This window comes from Watersipora subatra, chromosome 6, assembly GCF_963576615.1.
Source record: "Watersipora subatra chromosome 6, tzWatSuba1.1, whole genome shotgun sequence".
Lineage (NCBI taxonomy): Eukaryota > Metazoa > Bryozoa > Gymnolaemata > Cheilostomatida > Watersiporidae > Watersipora > Watersipora subatra.
In genome coordinates, this window is record NC_088713.1 from 41,167,469 (window position 1) to 41,182,650 (window position 15,182).

General features: G+C 34.6%; 1 protein-coding gene across 3 annotated transcripts in view; it reads left to right on the forward strand.

Moving 5' to 3' along the window:
• The first annotated feature begins 9,280 nt into the window (after positions 1-9,280).
• LOC137398575 (uncharacterized) overlaps positions 9,281-15,182 on the forward strand; it is a 57,400-nt gene continuing 51,498 nt past the window's right edge. Inside the window, exon 1 of one of the 3 annotated variants that reach the window (XM_068084731.1) lies at positions 9,281-9,408. The gene's annotated coding sequence lies outside the window, so the exon portion shown is untranslated. Of the gene's footprint in view, positions 9,413-9,538; positions 9,630-15,182 lie in introns of those variants that run through there. The other 2 variants (XM_068084733.1, XM_068084732.1) reach the window with 2 other exon arrangements.

Consider the following 15,182-nt stretch of genomic DNA (forward strand, 5'->3'; position numbering starts at 1 on the left):
GTACCGAGTGCTTTCTGCCCATATTGAAATACCGGATATCGACGGTGTTTGACGATATCGACGATGATAATGTATATATTCTACTTGATTTGATAACCGACTCTTCAAAGAATTATTCTGGTACATAGATTCATTAGGGAGTTGTTCTCCCATGGCAGTTTTTTATGGCATGTAGGACAACTCCGAATAACATACCTAATATTTCGATATATCGGTTGGCTATGCCACCATATCGCACCGAAATGATTTTTTGATATCGTCCCAGCACCACTATAATCTGAGCAGCAACCAATCATCTGCTAACAAAAACGTTGCGTCTAGCGTAATGGAGAGAGTTGGTTTGTGCAAGCTACATCTGTATTTTAACTAGCCTATATTACACGCACTTTATTAAGAGTGTATGATTGTTATTTCACCATAACGAGCAAGTGATAAAGTATTTAAATTGATTATTTAAGGGTTTTTCTTAGTGTTATTTAATTATGTATGCAATGTGTTGGTATATATCAGTTGCAAGCTGTTTTTAAAACTTGAACTCTTTGTTCTGTGAGTAATAGAATTTGATAGTATTAATTTAAATAAACTACATGTTTGCAAACATAGTTCTGTCTTTTTTAATCAATGTAGTTTAAATTCACCTCAACTACTATTAGTTTTACACTAAAATGCACCTATATACTTTAACGTTTATCATTATATGACATCAGGAGTAGGATCCTGAGAGCGTAGTAACTGCTCCTAATAAGCAGACAAACCTTTACTATAATAAGAGCAATGTTTTATGACATTAGAAAATTCCAATGCAAGTGAAGAGTCGTGAGCGCAAATTACCAAAGATCTAGATGTTTTTACACCTTGGTTGATGTGAAAAAAATCAGGCCTGCTCTAAAAAATGCCAGACTCAACTGGCTGTCTCAGAGCTTTTTGTCTATTTTTATCTATATATTGTCAACCTCAAAGTTTGTTGTCTGTCGTTTGGTCCGCATCGCAAAAAGCTGATCCCGGACCTGCCGGTCACAGGGGGATAATCTTGTCAAACTACATGGGATGCAATAGTTTCATTGGGCGATATGAGTCATTATCTGGGTTAAAATATGCATAGCCATTGCACTAAAAACCTCTGGAAGGGCAAAGGTCATTTGCGAGTACGGAAATCCAGCAGACGCCATGTTCAGGTAGCGTTTGAGTTAATTTCATTGTGTTCAATGTGAGAAAGAAATCTAATTTCAGATTTAACAGCTATGGAAGATTACGAATACAGCGCTAAATCAAAGGAACAGACTACTGAGATTACTACTAATAATTTATGTAAGAGAGAGAAGGGTGTAGGTGCACAGTGTTATTGCTATTCCATGAACTGCAAAAACCTCAAGAATGAACTTTTAAAGGAAAAGGCATGACATTTCACAAGTGAGTCACTTCTAATACTAGTTCTATTACTATTGCAAAAGTCTACGACTACTACTAGTTGTGCTACTACTAGTTAGTACTGCCACTAGTTAGTTCTAGTACACTAATCACTGGGTGAGTGAAAGTCGATCACTGTCACTACTGAGTGTACGAGTTTGACTGTATTTTGTCGGTGATTAGATAAATTTATAAGCTAGTGAGTGAAATGTTCTTCTTTCAGAATGAAGGTTTTTTATTATTTAAATTTAGAATTTTTTTATATTAATATTTTGGAACTACAACCCATTAGGTTATTTCTAAATATTTATATTTGAAGAAAATGTTTGTCATGCCTTTAGGCTATAATATTATTTATTGTTGTACTTGGATATAGCTAGCAGTAAGGAGATAAGAGTACTAATACTACTGTTATTACTACTGTTGCTAACTATAACTACTACAGTTTCATTTTAATTTTTATATTTCCAAACAAAGCAACTGAGAACTCTCGTTATTTACAATGGTATCACAACCGCAAAAGAGTGAATAAGCCGGATCCTTGAGCACTTATCTGCAACGAACATTTCAACGATCCATGTTTTGACAGCAGGTTAAAACGTTCGACTGAAGTCATTTAAAGGTAATATTTTTCAATGTTGAATGATACTTTTCGATGATTGAATTTAAAACCATATTGTCAAGCACAGTGCTGCAAGGTTGCTCAACTTAAAGTAGATATATCTAAAAAAAATTTAGAAACCTCAAACAGCACGCAAAACAGTGACAGCTGCCACAGCAAGTGCCTATGAATATGTCTGCAGCTTAGCAGTTGTGTGATCTGTTCCCTGTGATTCTTCATCTTCTTTTCTGGGATTTAATGTCCAAAGCATAAATTATGCTGTCCTTTTTATCGTGTGTTAACTGTGTAAATGTTTTTTCATTTTCTAATTGTTGTAATAAAACTACGTAATACCCCTGCAAATCATGAATTTCAAATTGACAGCAATAAATTGCAATTTAGAACACAAAAAATCTTTTTGAAACAAAAAAAATCAAAATAATCGGTTTAAATCAAATAAATCAATAGAAATCGATATTTTTGATTTAAAAAAATCATCGATTTTTAACAACTCTGCCTACAACACAACAGAGTAAGACATGGTGAATCTTTTGACACCAAATAACTGTAATGTGAATTTTGTTGCAAGTCAACCTTTAAGCTTTATGCCTAAGATGGGTTATGAATGACGTCCAGTGAAAATTGCCACATTTTCATTTTACATAGCGATATGGTAGCATTTTGAGCTGTTTTATTTTCGCTTATTTTATTAGATGTATTGTTGTATATTAAGAGTACTATGTTTATGTGAATAAGACATTCATTTTGTTGATTTTATGTAATTGTCATAATTGATGCTTTTGTTTAGGTGGTTGGAATAATAATCCTACTTTTACTCCGTTTATGGCTACCTTTCGCAAACTTATCAGCAAATGTGATGCAGAATCAGATGCTAGTAAGACAGGTAATGTTACTGCTCAAAACGAGATTCTCATCATACAGGCTACTCCAGAAGTTGATCAGTTTGTGGAACTCAATGATTTCAGATGTCAAATTTCTGTTATAGGTAACAGTATAGTCTATATAGCTGGCTACATTGTGCGAAAGCCAACTAAAGTGCTGTCGTGACATTGGCCGTCAGTCGCTGGCTACCAATAAGTCAAGTATTCAGTACCGACATCTCTATACTCTACTCAAGCTACAAAACAATGGAGGATTGGTGCGTCCATCAGACGATGTCATCAGGATCCTGTTAGTAGCAGGTCAATACTTTCGTATTAATACAAAACCAGATCCACTGCATTGTGTGGTATATTTTATCAGTAGTGTAAGATCTAGTGATGTGTTATGCTTTGGGAAATACCTTACGGATATGGCAGATGGCATATCCAACCACTACGTCATTGATGAAAAACCTTATTCAGTCGTTTTATGATCTCCGACAGCATCATTATGCTAAAATCCTACACCCAAACTGCAAGGTGCATCTTTGTGGCATACAATACTAAAGTAGTACTCTTTAAAGGCCAGTAACAATGCAATCACTGTAATATTCATCTGCAGCTGTTGTTGTGCTGTTATTCCTAATCTGATTTAGATCTAAGAAACTCTGATGCACCTTGGCTCAATATCCAGTTCTATACCAATCTTCTTTTACACAGTTTCTGTAACATGTATGTATAAGTTTAATCATCTGATTACACTAGTTCCTGCATTGCCTTGTTTGCATTATTTTGATTATCCTTTATTTAGTCTATTACAACTGTTTTTATTTTCCGCTTAGTTGTTGCAGTAGTTCATTCCATCTTTTACAGATACTGTATTATACGTATCATACATTCATAAGTTATTATCACTTAAATCTTGACAACAGTTTCTGTTTTGGCAGCATACCTATGCGTTGTTTTTATCGAAATACTTCATGTGCTATGTTTTTCCATATGCATTTATGCATATGTAATATAAATTTTAATATAATGGAACAGTTGTTATTTGCCAGAATATATCATTTGCTGGGTTTATGAATTTGTAATACAACAGTTTGTATGAATAATATGGTCCACGAAAATCTATTTTACATCTACTTATCATTTGATATATCTCACTCCATATGTTATAAATAGGTTTTCTTCTATCAAGGCACTCTAAACGTTGTGTAGGAGGAGTTTTCATTAACACCCAGCTGGAAAATAACTATTCAACATGTACATTTCTGTCATTTTTCACCCTTTGTTTACAAACGGAACTAGCATTCGATTAGCTGTCCAATATGGCGCATACGCTACGTATTATTATCAACGTGAAAGTCACGTGATTGCCATTCCAGGGGTTTTAAATTCAATGGGCATAGCGACTCAGCTATGTTGTAATGTCATAGCATACTCAAATTAGCCGTTGGCAATGTGCCAGGCGAATGTCTAGCGGCAGGCAATTACATCACCTGCCACTGTTTATTAGCTGTTTTTAATACCTTTGCAACGCTGGAGACTTGGCTAGTTGTCCATATAAATGCCCTATGATTTACATACATGTATATGCATTAGGAACAATTGCCTTCAATGAATGCATTCATGGATTGTTGTCATGAAAGCTGCGGAGAAGTTTGCATTGAAAATAAAAGAAGTCCCAAGCAACAGAAGGCTTACTGCAATCAATATTTATAGGACTGATAAATAGCTTTGGGAAATTGGATTGAGCAACTGGATAGAGCAAATAACTCCATAAATATAAAATGATCCATCAGCTTTGTCTACCTACTTGACTTTCTCTGTTTATCTGCCAGTCAGTCACTGATCATGAGCTATTGAAGAGCTGGGTTACCCATTATGTTTACTTCTTAAAGATGAACTTGTAAGAATTTTTAGAAATTTTGTCAATAAGCATCAATATTTTTCCATTATTTGCCGTTGTTTTTGATGTTTGAAGATACCCAAGGGTCAGGATGCTTTAAGATTAAAATTGATAAAACTTGAGTGTATTTAAAGATAGTATAAAAAGTAATCACTGAGTTTCACTCACTAGTTCTTTATATGCAGGTTTACAGGGATCATGGTCATCATGAATGCTGGTATATTTAACCACAAAAATGAGTACAACTAAAAAAAATCCCTTCTGTTTTGTTACAGGCTTGTAACCTTTAAAAAACCAACTTGAAAAATGTGCTCTTGAGTGAAAAAGTTCTAGTTAGCATTTCAGTTAATGGAGAACTCCCGACTAATTAGACTTATATAATTATAGAATATTATATTGTCAGTTTTCTGTAAAACCAGGGTAACCTTTATCAAGTGTCAGAGACACATAGAAACAGGTCATTGCACATCAGCTAATCTATTTGAATAAATTACATGAAAACTCTCTCAGATCCTTGCATAAATAAAACATAAGATACTTCTCACCGTAACTGTTGTTTATAACACTATTTATAGTTATATCAGTGTATTTTGGAGTTGTGCTCTTTAACCTGACAATAAAAGTTAAAATTCGCTTTCTCTCTAACACATCTCCATAATAGCTCAATTCACTAAACAAATTGCTAGTTTTCTTTTTCAGCATTTTGCTTCTATAGTTTAGTGTTTTCAGATTTTTTGCAGCCTTAAATATTATGTTATATCTGTAATAGTTACTTATTTTGTATGTATAAAAAGTAAAACTGTTTTTGACCTCTGAGAACTGCCAAAATCATTAAAGATTAGTCTTAAATTGATTTTTTATTTATCTGTTTATTTGTTTATAAGTCGCTATTTAATTACTTTTTATAATTGATTTTTTTATTTACATAATTACTTATTTAGTGAGCTAGTTTAATCTGTATAATAGTACACTTACACTTTTCCTAACGCTCTTGGCATGTCTCTGTACAGACGGAAAGACAGATTGACCCGGCTCTTTTCATAAAAAATATTCTGGCCTTGTTTGTATCGTTATTTTTATTTATTTTATTTTAAAGTTTATTTATTTTGTTTGCTCATTTCTTTATTTCTAGTTTATTTATTTATCTGTACATTATGGTCAGGTTTTTTGGCTATGCGCTGAACTGGAGATTGTAACAAAATTAGAAAACTATAAGAAAACCTTAGCAAGCATGTATAGACTGGTGTAAATTAAAATATTAAAATTTAAAATTAAAAAACTATTTTCCGGTGTAAATTAAAATATCTTTGATAAATAACAACAAAATATCCCAGCCAGACATTTGCATCTACTAGTGTATTTTTATTGTGGTTTATTTTTGAGGTATTAGCCATTTTATGTTAGAATTTATTTGACTCCTTATTTCTGCTCAAGAAACAAAACAACCAATTAAATGTGCATTTCACATTTTTTGCTCTCAATGCAGTTATCCCACGAACAAGCGCGGAATGAACGTTTGAGAGTTTTTATGATAAATGCATGTGCACCCAACTTACAAAAATTATTCATCTACAACGTCGAAACCCTTGCATCGAAATCTCATCAACAAATTTAACCATTTTTTTGAAGATTCGTTAAAGTATGATAACGATACAAAACACATAGAAACCTATTTAAATATGTTACCAAGTCTTTGAAAGGTTAGTGCAATATGTTAAAACCAACCCATCTGATCGGATTATACATAAATAGACAGATTAATTTGGCCGAAAATCGCTATTAAAACTTGCTAAGCCTTACTTTTATCAAAATTAAGACCGGCAATTTAATAATTAATTGCAGTTATAACAATTAAATTGATAGAAAATATTCTCATGTTATTGCTTTGCCTTATGGTAAGATGCTCTAGCTGTCTTGCAATAAACGTCATAAAATACTTTTCAGTTTCACCTTGTAAAGCGTTGTGTCATTTTAATGTTATTTAAAAGTTTAATATGTGGAGATGGATTTTTCTTCCACATAATTAGCCCTTTTTCTGATGACTAAACCAAGTCAATTAATGCTTTCCTTGTTTGTGACTGTTGCCTACGTTTATTTTTGGTTGATTTCCAAACTATTCTACAAATCTTATTACATGTAAACTTTTAGACGTGTTGAATTGGAGTTTGCTATTTGGAATTCCCATAATAATATTTGCAAAATAGTTGGTCCAGCAAATAGTTTCACAAAAGTGGCCATAACTAAAAACTAATAACAGTGAGATTATGGAATTCCTTTCTAGCGCCTCACACTCCATGATGCTTCTCGCTATATAACTACTACATGCCAAAAAATATTTCTGTTTTATATGCTCCTTTCTCAAACTATTTAATTGACATTTTTTAGTCAAATATGTTATCTATGTATACTAACAAAAAATAATATTACCATACAAGTCTATGGTCATATAATGCAATATTGTCTATAATAAAGCAGTGCTTGAGCTATATGTGAATTTCTAGTAAAATCTATTTTCTAAAATGTGTAGTAAAAGTATCACAAATGCTGTTTTTGTTTTTAGATGACTGTTGATTCTATGTAGGCCTTGTTGACTGCCGCAATGTTTTGGTAAATTGTAAACCCTGCTGGCTCTCGCCATGTTGAGGGTAACCACTACACATAGGTCTAGTTGTACTTGTCTTAATGTAAAGATGTTTGTTTCACATGGTATCCATTAATAACAAAGTAATAAATCAATACATGATTAAATTTATGTATAATATTCCTGATAGTCATTAATCCATATTTAGACAGCTTTTTGTGCTGTTTTTATTTATATGTTCTCCTTGAAACAACTCTCATGCTATTTTGATGCTATTCACTCGGTGCTAGTCGTATATCATTTGCATAGCAGTTGTTCCAGATATCTAACTTTGCCACTGATGCATCATGTTTGTTACGCTAGTGTGGTGCAATTTTTTCTGCAATTATACTATGGTTTTATAAATACACGGTTTGTTATTTTTTCATTTTGTCAGATATTATGTTATGTTACCAAATTACCAACAGGTATCTAACTTTGCCACTGGTGCATTATGTTTGTTACGATAGTGTGGTGGAGTTTTTTCTGCAATTATACTATGATTTTATAAATACACGGTTTGTTATTTTTTCATTTTGTCAGATATTATGTTATGTTACCAAATTACCAACAGGGATCTAACTTTGCCGCTGATGCATTATGTTTGCTACGCTAGTGTGGTGCAGTTTTTCCTGCAATTATACTATGGTTTTATAAATACACAGTTTGTTACTGTTTTCATTTTGTCAGATATTATGTTATGTTACCAAATTACCAACAGCCATCTATACTTCAATTACTTCAACTACTTTATACTTCATACTATCAAAACCACAAGATCTTTCAAGAAGCAAGATCAACGACTGCATTCACAATGAATGGATACGGCAATGGAATGCACAGCTCGCGAATAGTATATGCCCTTATGGCCTACTCCCTACTCTGGCTCCGAAACATTTGTTTGATAGAAGAAGAAATAGCGAATCACTACATGAACCTCTGTGCAGACTATGATGCCACCAGAGCCTGTACTAACCCCTCGGCAGAAAACTGTAAATCAGTCATCTTGCTCCTTAATCTCACAAGAAGACTGATGTTCTAACAACACTCAATCCAGATGATAGAATATAAACCTCAAAAATTGCCAATCTAATACTCCTGCAATCTTTATTTTCAAGTATCATTCTGTATATATTATTATATTATCTTTACAATATTATATGTATCATTATAACACTGTTAAAGTCTGCACAGGAACAACTACGCTGTAGATTGTATTTATACACTTTCAAGTATTAACCTTTCATCTTGGCCTGCAAAAGGGGTATATTTTGTTTTTGTATTATTTTTAATCAATAAAGAGTTCATCGTCATCACTTATTGAAACTCAAAGGATGCGGTGTCATTTTGAATGAAGTAACTAAGTAATTTGGAGTTGCACTTTCCTTAAATAAATGCTTAAGAAGTAGATAACTCTCAGTTAATCAGAAACCTTACATCTAATGAAATCAAACTAGGGTAATATAGATTAAGCTGTTGATTCTATTGGTAAGAGAGCATTTGGTACAAAATGCAAGGTTAAAAAATGCCAAATGTAATTACAGTTTAAAAGACCATTTAACCGAAATATGAGAAAAGCTGAATAAATAAAATTTGAGTACTCTCGTCGATAGTTGATGCGCACAACAAATTTCTTTGCGTGGCCGAGTTTTTTAAAGCCTACTCCTCTTTATAAAACTTGGGCGAAATTTTAGCTAAGGATGTCGGTAAGATTATTAAGCGCAACGGTAAAATATGTTAGGCGATTTGTATCGGTTAGACAAAGTATTACGGTAGATGTTTTTTTAGAGATTAGTTAACTCGAGGAAGAATTTTAAGGATAATAATTAGACGGGTAGAATAGATAAGAATAAATAAGAATAAATAGACGGGTAGAATTTTAGGGATAAGCTACAGTTACCGTTACATCCCGTTCGTTGTCGCGCTACTACTGAAGATTGTCGTGGCGTTTTGTTTACGCTTTGTTTACGCTATGTTTACGCAGCACCTCGTGAGTAGACTTATTATTCCGTTACAAGTTGTATATATATTGTATTTTCAAATCAATCTATTTGACCATATATGTATATGTTAGCTAACGGATGAAATCATTTTTATACGGAATCTTTTATTATTCTGGGTATTCTGTGTTATTATCTGAGTATCGTTGGTGTTTTTGTGGCTCATGAAAACACCATGTTTATTTTTACTCTGCATGACTACTTTCTGAAGGTAAATTTAGTACTTTAGTATGCTAATCGTAAATTGGTTATTATGCCACCACCTATCTAAGTACGTTAGTGCATAACTTTTTCGACAATTCATTGATGAAATCAATGACTCACTAGAGAATTGCGTTATCGGGCAACCAACCCATCAACGTTGTACAAAAACAATTAATAAATCTATTCGACAACGGTTTTTAGCAGTTTAGGTATCAATTTGTTAAATACAAGACGTAACATTACAAGAATTGTGATTGTAAATTCTATTTTAATCATTATTTTATGTAAATTTCATTTTAATACTTTATTGAAATTTATTCAAACACCAAATCAGTCCTAGTAAACTGTCATTCGGTTTGTGTACTGTTTACTGAGCTTTAATATAGGTACATGCACACAAACTTAACTGCTACCCATAACTACTCATACGACATATCATTTTAGAGTACTCCACTATTAAATTCAGAAAGCTTTTTCTATTTAGGAGTAAAAGTGTGTCTATCCCTACGATTTAATGACTATTTTAGGATTCAAATCCTAAAGGTGATCACCGCACTATACAATGTGTATATGCCAGTGAGAATTCGAAAGAATGCTTCGTTAATATGGAATGGACTCCATTGAGCATTCAATTTCCATTCGAACTATTACATTTTGACCACTCTTTAAATGAGTCGTTCTTCAGGATGTCATCTAACCATGACAGTGTATATGCATCTTTGTTTTTTGTATAAAGAGCCTCTCAATAATGTTTTATTTCATCAGACCTAAATTGGTCACAAGAATTATCCCCAAAACCCAGAGGGGAATTGGCGGGAGTGCCCGTACAGCGGTCATTCAGTCATTTTTTCATAGAGTATTTAGCAATTGTTGTTGACCACATTTATCAGCTTCCATAGCAAAGGCTATGTTTTTATAAACACATGTTTCAACATGAACTTTTTATATTTTTATATCTGAATTTTTTTGTTCTTATTTTAGTTGGCCTCAAATAATGATAAACTTATTTCTTATCTATTTATATATCATTATGAATGTACATGTAATTAGCAACGATTTTATTGTGCTCATTGCAGTGACTAAGAGCTTTTTGATTGAAAAGCTAATCAGGGTAGCCAAATGTTTTTCACATCGACCTTTACTGCATCAATCGCTCACTTTAAGGCTAGATTATATGGATTTGTAAGTTACGGCATCATAGAATGCTTTAAATTTTTAACAACCAAGTAAAAGTTATTCAAACACATAAGGCAGTGATTGAGATAGAGATGATTTTCCAGTTAACACATTTGTAATAAGACTAGCAGAATGCCAGACGTTGCACAATTTAATAATTACCTAATTAATATGAGTAACTTACCTGGAAAGCTAGCTCGTTACTAAAATCGTTACTAAAACGATACCCACGTTTTGGGCCATTTTAACAATCGTTACATGTAACGTTAACAGTGCTAGTTATTAGCCCCAAGCAAGCGCTTCAAGCATCAACATCTTAACCAATGTAATGATTATTTGCCCAATGAAATCATTGTATACTGTGTAGCTTAATGGTCAAGTTTGCCGTCTCTAGATCTGGAGGTCCTGAGATCAAATTCAGCTGCCCGTGGATTTTTCATATCTTGATTTTAATTTCTGTGACTGGACACAGGGTGTAACAAAACGACAACCACTGAGATTTAGTATATATTTATATCTATATAGATTAAGTGCTCTGTTGAAGTGTTCTAGTTTACACAACACACATTTTCCTTAGAAACTTTTACTGCTTTCAGGTTTTGTTTCATTTTTCCCACATCATTTCATTATATTATTAGTATTATTTGTACATCAATATTTTGCTCATTTGGTTGATACTTGCTACAAATGACACTCACTCATCGCGCTGTTACTGTTCAGCACTGCCTTACCTACAATCACTATGTTTCCATCACTATGCGCATCATGCGGGTTCGAAGTTGTGTGTAAGTTGTGTTACCGTGCGAATTAAGTGTTTCTATGGACATTGACATGATGCTGATTGACTCCGGCACCTTGTTGAAAAAAGTAAGGAATTGTATGCTACATATTAATAATTAGCGACAAATGTGTTAGCGACGCAAACGCGTAAAACTCAATCAAAAAAGGGCGTATGAAAGTATTGAAAATGTTTCAAATAGAATAGCTGGCGCGGTATTTTAATGCGCATCATTCGCAAGTGCGCTTTCCATTATTTGCAAGCAAGATGGGTTCGGTAAAGTTTTGTATATCGCAAAACTCGTTTAGCTTGCGGATTTATGCTGTTACCATGATGCGGTTAACTTGCAGATTAGCTCAAATTTGCGAATCATGCGCGTTATGGAAACAGAGATAGTTGTTATGTACCATCGTTCAGGCCATTAAAGATAAGCCTGGTTCCCATATGATAGCGCAATGATCGTGTGCGGCCCAGTGATCGTGCGCAATGCATTTCTTGGGCTGCGACGCAGTGTTTCCATAACGCGTGTAGGCGCCACGCTTGCATTGGACAGGGTGGGTAATTTCCTTACTTTTTCGTACGAGTGACCGATTTCTTCGGAAAACAGCCAGTCGTTGCGACTTTGCGCTGTCATAGGAAAACCAGGCTTACTCTTTTGTGCGGGAGATCTATTTCTGCGGAAAACAGCTCTCCATTTGAATTGTGGAATAGGTTGAAAATGTCGAGCGGTGTATTGTGGGATACATTATCTCGCGCACCTGTCTCAAGGATCCATTCTGTTGGATCATTGCGATCAGCGTACGTACGTCGCGTGATTGACGTTTCCACATCACAACTGGCCTACGCACGACGTCGTGCGCCTTGTTGCGCGCCTTGCGCTGTCATGTGGAAACCAGGCTTCAAGATAATCCTGGTTCCCATATCAGCCACCGTTGCTTGTGACGTACATGGAATCCAGGCTTTACAGAAAGTACTCAACTAGCTATTATAAATTGAGCTGAAAAAACTTTATGCAATCATTCATAATATGAGTTTCATCAGTGCATTGAAATTGATTTCACCTTCTATAGTTATTGTTAGTAGGTGAGCAGTGAGGACTCAAACTAAAAAGGCAGACGCATGACTCTAAATCATCAGTCAGTGCTATTTGTGATTCTAAAATATATTATTGTGTTGTACGCGTTGTTCAAATTCATGAGGACTTCATGTATCCACATGAGTCCATCCAGGGACTTTTTGAACCTGGTTCTCATATGCACCCCAAGCGCTGGTGACAGGACCGCAGGACTGTCGGCGGTGAAATGGGAACCTACGCTTCGAGTACCGCCGGTACTTGCCCGCAGTAAACGCAAAAGTTCAGCGCTATTCAACCTTCGCGGTAGAGCCACAAGCAAAACCTCCCCAAAATGCACTGTTCAGGTGAAGGTCATCACTTTCGAAACGGCATGACAAGCGGCCATTTTTATGTGATCACCTACGACGTTGCTTTATGTGAACATATGTCGCCGAGGGTAGCGTCGCAATTGTTTTGCTGCACGAGATTACTGCTGGAGTCTTGCAGCTAATGTGGGAACCACGGTTTAGACTTAAGAGTCTAAACTTCTAAACCCAAGTCTAAACCGCGGTTTAGACTTGGGCTGCAAGTCTATATGCTCCCTAGATGGGCACTTTAGTAGTAGTTGTATCTATAGACACTAGTTGTAATAGTATGCAGTGCTTGAAGCCAACTTAGCTTCTACATTGACTACATCTTTCCTATTGTAGTACTGATGGCCTGTGTTTGGTTATTTTTACATGTCTATTTAACATGTCTATTTACAAGTATACATACTGCCGAGGTGTACATTCTGCAGATATGTACATACCACAGACATTTACATACTGCAGGTATGTACATAGTGCATAGAAGCACATACCATAGATGTGTACATACTGTAGATGTGTACATACTGCAGATTTGTACATACCGCCGAGGTAACCATGGTTTTGTGTTTGGTAGATTTTAACAAGAAATCCTCATCCTATGATCAGTAAATAGTCCTTACATTTAGTCAAATTTGAAAACAATTCCTTGTTTAGCAAAATATACCTCATAATTTTATTTTAATGAAGGATTGTTAAGTAATAGAAGCCACTGTAGAACTATCGTTTTTAATCTGGTTGACTTCAGACGAATTTGCAGTATTCTAATGTATTTACATGTATGAACAGTAAGTCACCATGGAATACTCTCTGACGTGCTATAGTAGCCTGTTGATGACCCGTGATAGTCGAAAAATACTCAGAAATTGTTCGCGCTATTTGGCAGGAAGTATGGGTTACATGATCAGCTCACGACTAGATAATTTGACCAAACTAAAGTGAAACTGTAAAGTAGCGAGCATCTATATTTGATAAACTTTCTGGTAGAACCCGAAGTGCTACTAGTGAACTATGCACTCTATGCATATCTATGAACTAGTGCTACGAGATGTTTTATATTGCGCCTTTTATTGGCCTTTAATTTCATGGGACAACATCATGTGTCAAAAAAATAACCACAATGTTTGAGTATGTCATTGAAATAAAGAGATTCCAATCTACAGCATTTTCGTGATGGCTGCGATTAACTGTTCGTTTTTAAACTTTAAAGAGTTTGTAACTACATTTCCACATATTTTTCACTTACAACGCAGCAGAGTAAGACATGGTGAATCTTTTGATACCAAATAACTGTAATGTGAATTTTGTTGCAAGTCAACTTTAAACAATAACTTCCATGAACAGCTCTCATTGTTTGTCTATATATATATTTCTCAAAGTCCGTCTGTTGGAAATCCGGCTATAGCTATTATTAGAACAGCGTGAGCTGGACAACAATACAGGCTCAAAGTGATGGCTTACTGTCATTGGAAGCCTAACCTTATTAACTAGCTTAGTGGAGTTTTCCATTGGCAATATGCCAGGCTACTAGCTTGAAAGGTACAGTTGTTTGACAACGTTTTAAAACCTTTACAGTTGTTTTTATTTTTCTCTTAATTTATTTCAACTACACGACACACTTCTCTCATGATATGTAGTTTGAAAGTTATACTGGCAACTGTTGTAATATGTTAAATACAAATCAATTTTCTGTCCAAAGACTCTTCTATTACCCGGGCAATGCCGGGCGGCACAGCTAGTTCATAGATAAATCAGACGCGCTGATTCCGATTTTGTACTCAAATTAAAGATTGGTCCACTAATTTTTAAAGTTATTTTTGTTTTTGAAGGCTTTCTACAACGATTCAATGTGTCGCAAACGACACAACAGGCCCTGCCCATAAATATGTGATGTAACCTAGCTTTTTAGGGACAGAAGTTGGGGATGTTTAGTCCGATCTAGAATTAGAGAGATGGGTGTCTTAAAACCCATTACTCTCTAAATTCAGCCTTCGAAATAATCTGTTTTTCTGAAAGGTTGATAAGCTATTTAGCATTGCTTTTAGCTTGTTACAGGATGTTTAATAGGCTGAACGTCGAGAAAAATGAGCTCAAAAAAGCGCCTGATTTTATCACATGATAGCGTTGTTATTGGGGTCAATTGTAAGCTAGGTTATGCTACAAAATTAGCGATATGCGTTATAT